Raw genomic sequence first — 11,555 nt, 5'->3', positions numbered from 1 at the left:
TTTTGATGTGATTAAGAGGTTTACAGCGAAATCACCTTTCAAGTGTTGCCTTCTTTTCAAACTTTGTCTTTGCAATGTTTTCTTAGATAGACATGTAAAATATTATTATGGAAATGTGAAAGATGCACAATAGTGGCCCTTCATATGTATTATACTGCTGTTTTATTAAAGGCTTGTTCACACATGTAAAATTAGAGTTAAATTATGAACATTCGCTTATGTACTCTCTTCAGGGCATACTATTCAATAGGAGAAATATTGTTCTTTTCCAACGTGGCCCCATGTGTATTGAAAAATTATAATTGGCCTGTTTTGATATGAATGAAGGAGAGGAACTTCAGCCAATCCGCTTTCCACTTTTGTGTCTTTCAAGTTTTGTACCGCTTCCCAAACATGGTATTTGCCATGTTTCCCAGATGACCATGTCCAATATATCTCATGGTCATGGAGATGTGAAAGAAATACCATCTGGCATGTAAAGGTCAGTGAAATGATAGTTTGGAGGAGTACTTTCACCGACAGAACTGCAGATTTTGCAGCTAACAGTGCCAAAACTGCCTCATAAAAATGCTCTTCTCATCCATCCAAACTGTAACGCAGCCGCTCGCTCGGCTCTTTATTTACAGTCTATCTAATGTAGAGGAAGCTGCGGATTGTCCCACCTCTCTCTGCCTCCCTTCCCCAGGAGAACAGATGTGTGGGCTGCACTAAAGCAGTGGCTGATTGTGTCTGTGATGTTTATCGCTCCCTAGCTGTTAAAGATTTGCAGTAAGTATATCATTTTTTTCCCGTATTATTATTATTTTTTACTGCTCACAAAGGGCTCTGCATTCACGGCGGTGCAACAGCTTCCCTCCCATAGCCTTTTTTTTCCACCCACGGTCAACACAGACCGCGTATGCGTTGGCCTTTCTCATAGTGTATGTGGAAGACAGTTTGCAATTTGCATATCTTCCCCGCTCAGGGCTCAAACACAGACACGGAAGGAAAATGCTAAACATTTGTGAAGTGTGGCAAAAGAGTTTTGACAGGACACTTTGATGTGTTTGGATACACACGTTAAGATGCCAGTGCCTTGTCTGATAAGGCTAAACACCATATAACCAACCGGCCCAACTGATCGTCAACCCTTGCACCATATGCTGCCTTCAAGATTGTTGCATCAACTTGCATGATGTTGATGCTGATGTTAAATGAAAACAGATGAATGGGATCTTGCTAAACTTATCGAGGGTGTTGACATGAGACATGAGCTGTGTTTCCGTTACCCCCAGAATTGCGCAAAACGTAAATATTGCAATTTAAAACTGGTAATGAAAACACCTAAACTTCATAAAGACCTCTCAAATATGGCTAAAAGTTTTTTGTTTTGTTTTTTTGCTCTTGTGACGTGTCGATATAGAAGTATATCGCAAAAGTGTCATGGAAACACTTTTTTCGTATTTACTGTGCACGTCACCAGATGTGACGTACGGGGTCATGTGACCAGTTCACTTTAAATGAAAATAGCGTGTTATGTTTGGACAGAGGAGGAGATGGAATATTTTTACAAGTAATCAAAGAGAAAAATATAAGAACCATTCTTGACAGCAAACAAACGTAAACAAACAAAAGCAAACGTGATTCTCGTAAATCTCGCGGGACGAGATCTGATGAGAATCACGGCTTATGCGCTTCGCACCATTCAATGGAAACACCTGCAAATCGCAATTGCACTTTGTCAAAATTTTTGAAATATTGTTCTTGTTTTGCGAAAAACTGTAATGGAAATGTAGCTATGGATGGGTTAGACGTCAGGATGGATTGGCTCCAGCACCCAGTGACCCTGAGTCTAGGAAAGCGGTGATAGGAGAGGGATGTGGCTTTGAGTCTGTGCATAGTCTGGTTTCACCTGGATCAACCCGCATTCATAAATTATCCAACACCAAGCACCTGGGACAACGATTATTCTCCTGAACATTAAACCTGCACTGCCTTGACATTCACTCTGCTTACCTGGTTCCTATAAGCTTTATTGCTGCTTTGAATTACAAGGAACGGCGCAACCTTTCCAGGTGGAATTTTTATATTGTGTCGCCCCGGTTGTAGTTTTGTTTTCTTTTGGCTGCGCTTTTAATCATTAGGGCAGCTGGTATTCTGGGAATGTTTCCACGCTTGAGGCTGCAATAAAGCCGCTGAATATTAAGCAGCAAGAAAACAAACAAACAAAAAAATCTGAACTTGTGAACTTGACAGGACTGAGAGAACTGAAAGGAGAGAACAAATTTAGTAATTAAGCTTTGAAGGACATTTGGAATTTTCCACCACATTTCCCTCACATGATTGCACAGCATTTACCTTCCTGCAGATTTCAATTTTGGCAACATCTGAGTTCGCTGTGCAACTGTGAACTGAGATTGTGAAGAGGTTCTTTTTTGTTGTGTGGAAAATAAGAAACCAGTGTGTGAAAGCCCAAAAAGACATTGTCTAAACCCATGTCCTCATGCCATATGTTCACCTGTGTTGCATCCCAAGCAATGACCTGCCCAACCCGTCAGTTAGAAGAATAGCTGGTCCTCAGACCGGCCTTCCAACGAAGTCTCCAGCCATCCCGGTCTTCCATGCATCTTGCAAGTTCTCCAGTATTTTCCGCACCCACATCTTTCTTTAAAATGTCCACGTATGTTGGTGTAGGACACCGGGTGTAGCATGCCTCGTGCCAAGTGCAGGTGCTGGATGAGTTTGGCGCTCCTGCTCCTATTACGGCACACAAAGTTCTAAACCAATTGGTTCCCGGGCTGTTAAGGCGAGTGGAACCGGAATTCTTTTCTTCTTTTTTTTGCCAAAGGGGGCGAGAGGACGTCAGGTGATGGAGAGGTGATGGAGGGATGAAGCGATAAAAGAACGCAAGGTGGATGAAGGTGGACGTGATGGAACGGCCGCCGCCTCCTGGAGTTCGGGTCAAGCGCTGAACTCTGAAAGCACCCCGTTGATCATGACATGTCAAGGATGTGAGTAGAGTGAGGAGGAAGCCTGGCTGAGAGATGGCACAACAGGAAAGCCAGATTGCTCATCGTTTGGCACCGGACTGAGCGATCGGCTCTGGGGGCACTGGTGTACTCACGCACACACGCATGTATGTACACACACACACGTGCGCGTGCACCTATAGATATGTGTGCGTATTACCTTCATTTCATGCACTGCCTCGCACCCATCACTCCTGCTGTGTGGTATACGGTGTATTGCTCAGCCCGGGGATTTGACGGACGGCACATCACTGAGCCGCATCGATCTGAGAGGTTTGGCGTGAGCCGGCGGGGTTGGGGGATGGGCGGTGGAGGCGGGGGGGGTTAGGATGGTGGCCGTGGGGGAGTGGGAGTTTGGTTGTCACAGACGGGGAGATGGAGGACGGTATCAGGCATGCAATCTCACAGCCAGGGACCCCAGCGTTGGAAGGGGTAGGTCGGGGCCATTCATCTCTCCACATTACTCTTAGCCACAAGGACATTAAGCCGGAGGGATAAGGGTCTGTCGGGGGGTGTTTAGAGCTACGCCTGGTTATCTCTCAGAGGGGACAGCGAGGCGAGGGGCCGCACTTCCATCCAGGCAGATGGGCAGTTTCTCCGTTCCGAACTCTGTCAAAGTGTCAGAGGCTTTTCCGAGTTTCTGCGGCCTCTTGTAAAGCCGCCCACTTTCTACCCAGAAATGCGGCTGTGCATAAGCCAGACGTATCTCTCGGTGTTTGGAGAGGCTCCTGTTGACATTGTGTCCAGCTCAGCGCTGGGTTCGAGTCGACCCTGAGCCAGATTCTGTCAAGGGGGCCTCATACCTACTAAATAAACAATTTGAAATTAACAGGCAGCTGTCAGTTAATATCAATTTGCATTGGTCTGACCTAACTAAACCTTAGCTTAGGGGCTAGGCTATCATTATGTCTTATTGTCCTCTTGGGTGTGAGCACAAAAATTCTTCAGCAGTCTTCAATATTCTTACAACCTTTATTTGGAGAACATATTAAGGATTCATATTACTTTTGATGGTGTTGTCCCACAGTTCAGTGCATTAAGTTGAGAACATGTGTCCTGTCCATCGCTGGGTCTCAGCAGAGGCCGTAGGACTGCTGTATGTACTGCTGTAGGGCTTCTATCCAGCCATGTGTTGTTGCAAATACACAGACTAAGAGACATACATTTGGCTTTACGACTACGACTCTGCTGGCAAGCATGGCAACACATCTTTGATCCTCCGCTGCACATGCACACGCACCAACTTGCGAGGTCAAAATGTGGACCAGTCTCCCATTTTTACGAATGGCTGTGAAGTCAACGTGCCTTCAAGCTTGTAATTCCCCCACGTACGTTTGTTTTGTGTGCGTGTGTGTCGAAAAACGACGCAATCAGGCGAGATTTCAACGCAATCTCCCGTGAACGAGTTCCCTTCTGTGCACTCACTGTATGTGACTTGCAGAGAGGCAGAGAGAAACAGCGGGTTTAAAAACTCGCACTCGATTTATCATCTAGTGCTTCTTAGTTGAATACAGAAAGGGTTAATACAGAGGGCTAATGTAGAAAAAAACCTCCTCATACGTGAAGTTCTCCAGGTAATTTCTGGCTTTCTCCACAACACATTTCACTCCTTCCGCTCGCAGTCCGTTACCTCTTCTCTAAAGCTTTTCTCACTGCATCTGTCGGCATCCTGCTTTTTCTGATCACGTCGATGACACACAGTCACGCACGCCCACACACATGGACGACGGTGATGCTCTCCTTGGCCACCGCAAGACCAGAATACCGTAAAGACTTCGCCCTAAACGAGCGAGTAGGTCGGGGTAGACTAAGATCGGTGGAGATGCAAGAGGAGGAAAGCGACTTCCGAGCTTTGCGTGGCTTCTACGGGCTAATAATGTTGACATCGCAGTGCGGTGCCGCCGTGTGCGTCCACCTACACACACGCCCACACGCTGACAAAGACTCAACTGATGCCTTGTAAATTGATGTGTGCTGTTGGCTGTATCGCTGCACACTGGGTGACATGTTTCCACATATTCTTTTTTTTTTCTCTCTGCCTCCACATAGGTGAAGTTATGGAATTCACTGCACAGCTCCTTCAGCTACCAAGAGCTGCTGAAGAGACCTGAAGATGATGCTAAAGTACGGTCGGGACGAGCCTAGAACAGACTTCAATGGTGTCTGAGTCTCCACAAAAACGCCAGAGATTGAAAACCCCAGTGCCGCTTTTCCATGAAGTGATGTGAATTCACAAGTTTGTGTAAAGCGTAGTTAGGCCTTAGCACAGCGCTGCGGGTCTACCAGAGGAAGCAGGGGTAAATAAACGAAAGCAGCAGAGCAGCTGACGGAGGATTTGAGGAAATGCTGCTCATTATGTGGCAGGAAAACGAGCGAGGCGCGAGCGTCTGTTTTCAGACACCGTATCTCGTGTTCAGGGCAATTACGACTAAATTCGAAGCAACTCCTGTTGTCTGTCTTGTCTCTGAACACTGTCAACTTTTTTAATTTTTAATTTATTAATTTTATTTTTTTTGCCAAAAAAACAACTGGATGAGTCAAATGCTGTGTGATATGAGATACGGGAAAATATTTGTGTGGATGTTAAAAGGTCTGTTTATTTAGTTGAAATAAGGGAGAAGTGTTTTCAGTCACCAAACTGCGATTGCAGGGTACAGGTTTTTAAAGTATATGCATGTGCAAGTAATTTAGGTTGCAAGAAATGAACTATCTTCCTGCACGGCATGTTATATTAATGGTTTAGAGCCTTTCTGGGTAACCTGGGCTGACGCCTGTGGTGGAGAAGTTCTGCTCTGCAGATGAGACAAGAAGAGTAAGAGGGTGAAATTGGCCAGTTCCCGCCCATCGGCTGGGAGTCTTAGATATGTTCCATCTCTTTAAATATTAATGTATGGCTGGGACACGCAGTTTGGGGCTGTACGTGCAGAAATATGAAGGGCAAGAAAAAAGAAAAGACCCAGTCTGCTTCAAATGTGCGTGCTTGAGGTTGGATATGGGGCATCAGGAGCTGTTAGGTGTTTAAGATGAATCGCAGTGAGATGATAAGTTAAGCTGCAGCTTTTGAAATAATGAAGAAGGGCCTCTCTCTTTGATTGCACACCGTGAGTAGCCCGCACGACGAAGTGAAACCTTGACTTGAGTACCGCGCTGCAACCGCCGCCGCACTCCACGCAATGGAATGTCCTCAATGGGTCCGTTGGGGTGAATAAACCTAAATGTATCCAAGTGATTTGCTTTTCTATATACGTGCGTGTGTGCGTACGGGCGTGCCTGTCTGTGTTAGAATATTTGCATATATGTGCACATTGTGCAGTATATAATGTGTATGTATGTACAGTATGTATGTATGTATGTATGTATGTATGTATGTATGTATGTATGTACGATGTATACTATGTGCAGTATATTATTATTATTATTATTATTATTATTATTATTATTATTATTATTATTATTATTATTATCTCATTCATTCAGATTCATTGAATGGCCATACATCAGATGTGTTCTGCTGAGGTCCAGGGTGAAAAAGATCTGGAACATGAGACCTGACCTTTTCCCCTTTTTGTTTTTTTTCCCCCACCACAAACCTCTAAATTATCTGCAGTCACTGAGGCAGCAGGTCCAGGGGAAATCACATTGTGTTGATTGGTTTCAAATCTCAACCGCTCTCCGGTTGATGAAAATGACTATAAGAAAGTTGCAGGGGGGAAACAGTTACCAAGGTGACTATATCCACTGCGTTAAAACAGAACAGTCATCAACTCGGCAGTGGCCAATGTTCAGATATACTCTCAGACCTTTTGAGATTTGTTGAAAGAGTCAAAGTTAAAGATGCCTTGAGGCGCAGTGTTATGTGCAGGCTAGTTTGACAGTATTTAGGATTTTGCTCACAACTTCTTTTTTTTAACGTCTGTTGGACTTTGGCAGCAGTGAAACTGTATCTAGTTCCCTCTCCTTTCCTCATACTACAAGCGAAAGATTAGGCGGGGCCCTGGAATTCCCAAAACGCCATGCACATCCAGAAGTGATAAGTGGGGTTCGGGATGGAAGTGCAGGGAAGAAAAAAAAAACAAGCCTGGTTCTAAGAAGCTGTCCTTTAGGGTTTATCAGGAGATTTATCACTGATGGATTTGATGGTAAAACTGCAGACAGAATGAACTTTGACCTCTCTAGATTAGAATCTGCCTCTACTGCTCGTCAAGGACATGGACTAGGGAAGAGTCCTCAGGTAACCTTGAGACTAATACTGTATGTATTGGTACTCAATAGGTTTATGCAACGCCAACATTTCCCCATAAAGACCTGATTAGAGATCAGCAGTTTTGTGGTGAGTTGCTTTTGAAAATGTAACTCATGGAAAATCACGAGTTCTTGGTCTCAAATCTCAGATTTTGCAACATTGCACTGGAGCAGGTGTTTTTTTGCTCCACAGTGGTGCCGAAAAATAGTTTGAACATTTTACAAATTATGTAACATTCCCAAGTGTAACATATATTACAAACCTGCAAATGTTCTCTGCAGAGACTCTCTCAGGCAGCAGGTAAACCTGGAGCTCCTTCAGATGGACCCTAATGCTTCTGCATCAAGCTTCACTCACAGAATGCAAAATTCTATCCGCAAATCTCTAATTGAGGCATTGCAGGAAAGGAAAGAGGCGGACCTCTTTCCACATCATTTTTTTTTCCCAGAGAATTTTTCCAAGCACTCACTTTTATTTAAGTGGCTGCGTGTGGCGCCCATAACAAGCTTTAATGCCATGAGTGGCCCTCCCCGCTCGAGCAAATGCTGCTCCCACCACGTGGGTTCAGGCCCAAAGTTTATCTCCCCCCCTTCAACGTGTTAACGTCACCTTCGGTGAGCGTTCATGTTCATATTCTAATTCCATAATGGCTCAAATGGTATCGCGGTGCGGAGTCACATTGGACAGTAATTGCCTCTATGATGCTCCCCCTTTGTTCAATTCTCTTCCAGATGCTCTTAGCCAAGGCGTTTCGTCTTTGGGCGCTGATGGCTTCATTTTCACTTTACTTTCATTCGCAAGAAATTTAGCTGGGAGCGACGCCAACTTTGTAGTTCAACTCCCTCCCACCTGTCCTCCCTCCCCCTGAGAACATGTGCAATGGTTCACGTTTCCGTTAAAACCACATAGAACGTTGCCTCGGTGCTGTCATTATACTGCCCTTAGTCTTTCTCAGTCCCAACACACACGTGAGTGACTCGGGGACATCCTCAGAAACGGTTCAACAGTTTCACATTGTGCAGCTGTCATGCAGATCAGGGGTTAAATGTATAAGTGAAACGTGGCTACTTCTATTCAATTTGAATAGCTGCCATCACAGCACTTTAGTGGAAATTTCAAAGTGTTCCCAAAGATTGCCACTCGTAAAAAAAAAAAAAAAAAAAAAGTACAGACAATTTCAAGTAAGCCAATTATGTCAAACTATAGCAACCTATTTCTGCTTTTTAATGGCGACTGCTGTCTGCGTTGTGAAAAAAAACAACTAATTCCCTCGACGCAGGTGACAATATGGAAGTGTGTCAACTCCTCCTATATTTCCTATCTTTCACTCAAAGCCATGCACTGCATCTTTTTCTAGGTTCTCTCTGCCTGCACCTCTTTGTTGTCAGATCCGCCTGAGAGTACAGCCTCATTTCTGTGAATGTGTCCTGTCGCCGCTACAGTGCAATGATGCGCTTTACCTGAGAATGCGACAAGCGGAGCCGTGCAACTCCGCGGCTGCAGAGGCTGATCACAATCAAAAACCTGCGTGAAGGGCAGAAGGCTTTGTCATGGTGCAGTGAGAGAAGCAAGAACACATGACTAACCCTGTTTTTACAGACCAGCTTTTTCAAAAATTAAAGATTGAATTCCTATATTGATTACAACAGGCCTTTTTTCATTGGTGCATATTAAGGTAGGCCTACTAGCTTTTGGTTTTGATGCAGATATGCTGACGTTAGATACAGGACAATACATTTGAAAACTAGCATGAGCAAAACTAGCGTGTCCAGGATCCATTCTCTTTAGTTTTAAAGGGACTTCATTGATTAGAATTAGCTTCTGATTTTATTCAGTATTGTTTGGAGTGTACAGTCTAAATAAAATTATTTCTCTTGTTACATGTTGGAATTACTCTGCAAGTTTCAATCAAACTCATATCAGACTCTTGAAGGGTGCACTCACATCAGGTCTGTTTAATCAATCTCTAGTTGACTTTGGGGAGGTCTGAAAGCTTAGTCAAATCCGTTCCTCAGAAGGCTTCATCTGACAAAGTGCAGTGTGAATGCAACATCCGGATCGGCACAAAGGCAGATCATTAGGTGTGAAAAGATGTGAGAAACACTGAAATATGAAATGAAAAAATAGTACTTGTAGAAGTGATAGTACTAGTCGTGGTAGTGGGAATAGTACTGGATTCTGTAGGTTTTTATAATTTCCCTTATTGTTGTCTTTAATATTGCATTCACTGCTGTTTAAACCAGGGCAGAGCAAAGTTAAAATGCGACTCCCTACAAAGGTAAATCCGCCAAAAGGGTTTTTAGGCACAAGTGCGGGAGAGGGAAAAGCGAGCCACCCTAATTTTTGCAGAGCGGCAACGGAGACGCCGCTCTCGCATTGTTTGATCCCCGGCAATTTTCTTTGCTCTCGACCGCGTTTGATGTGCAACCTCGATCTGAGAGTCGTTTTGTTAATAAAAGAGGAAGCTCAGTGTCTGCACGGGCCTTTGATACGAGCTGAAGGCGGCTCCCTCTCCTGTGCGAGCCATTAATAATATAAAGGCAGATCCAAGTCGGGAAGGAGCAAATGTGTCGCTGTTTAAGAATTGAGCAGATCTGCGGTGATACCACCCACTGCAAGACTGCATCGGCGCTTACTGTACCCGCCGTCGCTGAGCGAGCACCCGACCCCTGGCGCTCGCTATTGGAAACTGTTTAGTCATTTTAGATGTTTCTTCGATGCTTTACCTGCATTTTTTTTTTTTTTTTTTTTTTGGTGCGATTTCTGAAGCGCAAGTATATTTCATCCATTGCCTTTCTAGGTTAGACCCATTATTTTCTGTTTTGATTGCCGAGCATCTGATACGTTTCCAAGCTTAAAACCAGTGTTCCAAAGACTTAAAAAAATAAATAAAAATAATAAGTGTTCCAAACAGTGTGACAGGCTGTCGAACAGCAGGTTTGGCACGTTTCATAAACTCCCAGTAAAAGTAGGGATTTTGGGCCAAGCTGCAGAAAAAAAAGAAAAAAGAAAAATAAATGAAAAAAAAAAGATAGGTGCCAGTGCAGCCCTGAAATTTGGATTTCATTGTGCAGCATGTGGTCCTGTTTTGCCTGCATAAACCCATCTGCAGCCCGCTAACCGCAGTCTGCGGTGCTGAAGTCAAAGAAAAACATGCAAGGCTTTTAAATGACTTCATGTCATATCTAATTTAATCAAGTCCATTTTTTGTCACAAGGATTCTCATTTAACTTGTTGGAAATAAGATTAAAAAAAAGAACTTTTATTGTTTCAACTAGTTGCTAAAGTGTTTTAGTTGTTATAAAGTATCTGTTTCCTTTATCTTTATTTATTTGCAGTCAGACCATCTATATTTAAAAGACTTCTGAAGTTGTTTCCCCTATAAGCTGTTTGAGTCATCAGTAAATATTTCTATTCTAATTTAGATTTCCTGCGTGCAGATGTAATGGATGCAAATCTCAGAGATTTGTTTTGCCGCTCAAGATGCGAAAGTAGCAACAGTAGACGCGGAATTATGGGATGGATGACTCCAGTTTCTGCAAAAACTAGAAAACTGGGACTATGTCAGACCAAAAAGCTGTTCACGTTTCTCATCTGCGCGAGCGGGCGTGCAAAATCTTAGCTTGCACACACTTTGACTCGCTCGATTCCAAATCACAGCGCCAGCGCGACTTCAGATGCCGTGGCGGCATAGGCCCCTTCTGATATGCCAGTCATGGATGAGATGGTTAGAGACTTCAAAGTGGCCGAAAGTAGCTCAGAGTCGGCCTCGGTGTTTAGGCAGCCAGGTTCAGGTTTACCTGACAAGCCTCTTAAAACATTTAATCCTGTTAATTCACAATGTAAGTCTGTTTGCTGCACAGTTCTCATCCACATCTGGGAGCTCAGCCCCTGCTGAGTTTGTCTGAGACGAGTTAAGCTGGACAGTCTTCGCATGGAACATTATCTGTGTGAGTGTGCGCGAGTGAGAAAACAACTGCTCACAAGGGTTTTTTTTTCTGCTTCCTCACTGGAGTAAATTTAATGTGGCTGTTTCTTTGCATTTTTAATGGATTTTCAGATGGACTGAGTGACTGACTCAGGATAAATTATTCTAAACTGAACTTTTGCCCGCCAAAGTAAGACAGAGTTGAAAGTTAAATTTTGCTGATGTCGATGGAAAATTTGTGTTTTTTTTTAGATGTTTTGTTTGTGTGTGTGTGTCAGTGTGTGTGTGTTTTAGCTTACTCGCAAGAACAATGTTTACTGTCGGTTTAGCAAGCACTTGTTTTCAGTGGTATAGTAATGTCAGATCAATGCTGAAC

This window comes from Nelusetta ayraudi, unplaced genomic scaffold (genome assembly GCF_046127955.1).
Source record: "Nelusetta ayraudi isolate G7.1 ecotype Tasmania unplaced genomic scaffold, CSIRO-AGI_Nayr_v1 ptg000135l, whole genome shotgun sequence".
NCBI classification, from domain to species: domain Eukaryota; kingdom Metazoa; phylum Chordata; class Actinopteri; order Tetraodontiformes; family Monacanthidae; genus Nelusetta; species Nelusetta ayraudi.
This window is presented reverse-complemented; position numbering follows the sequence as displayed.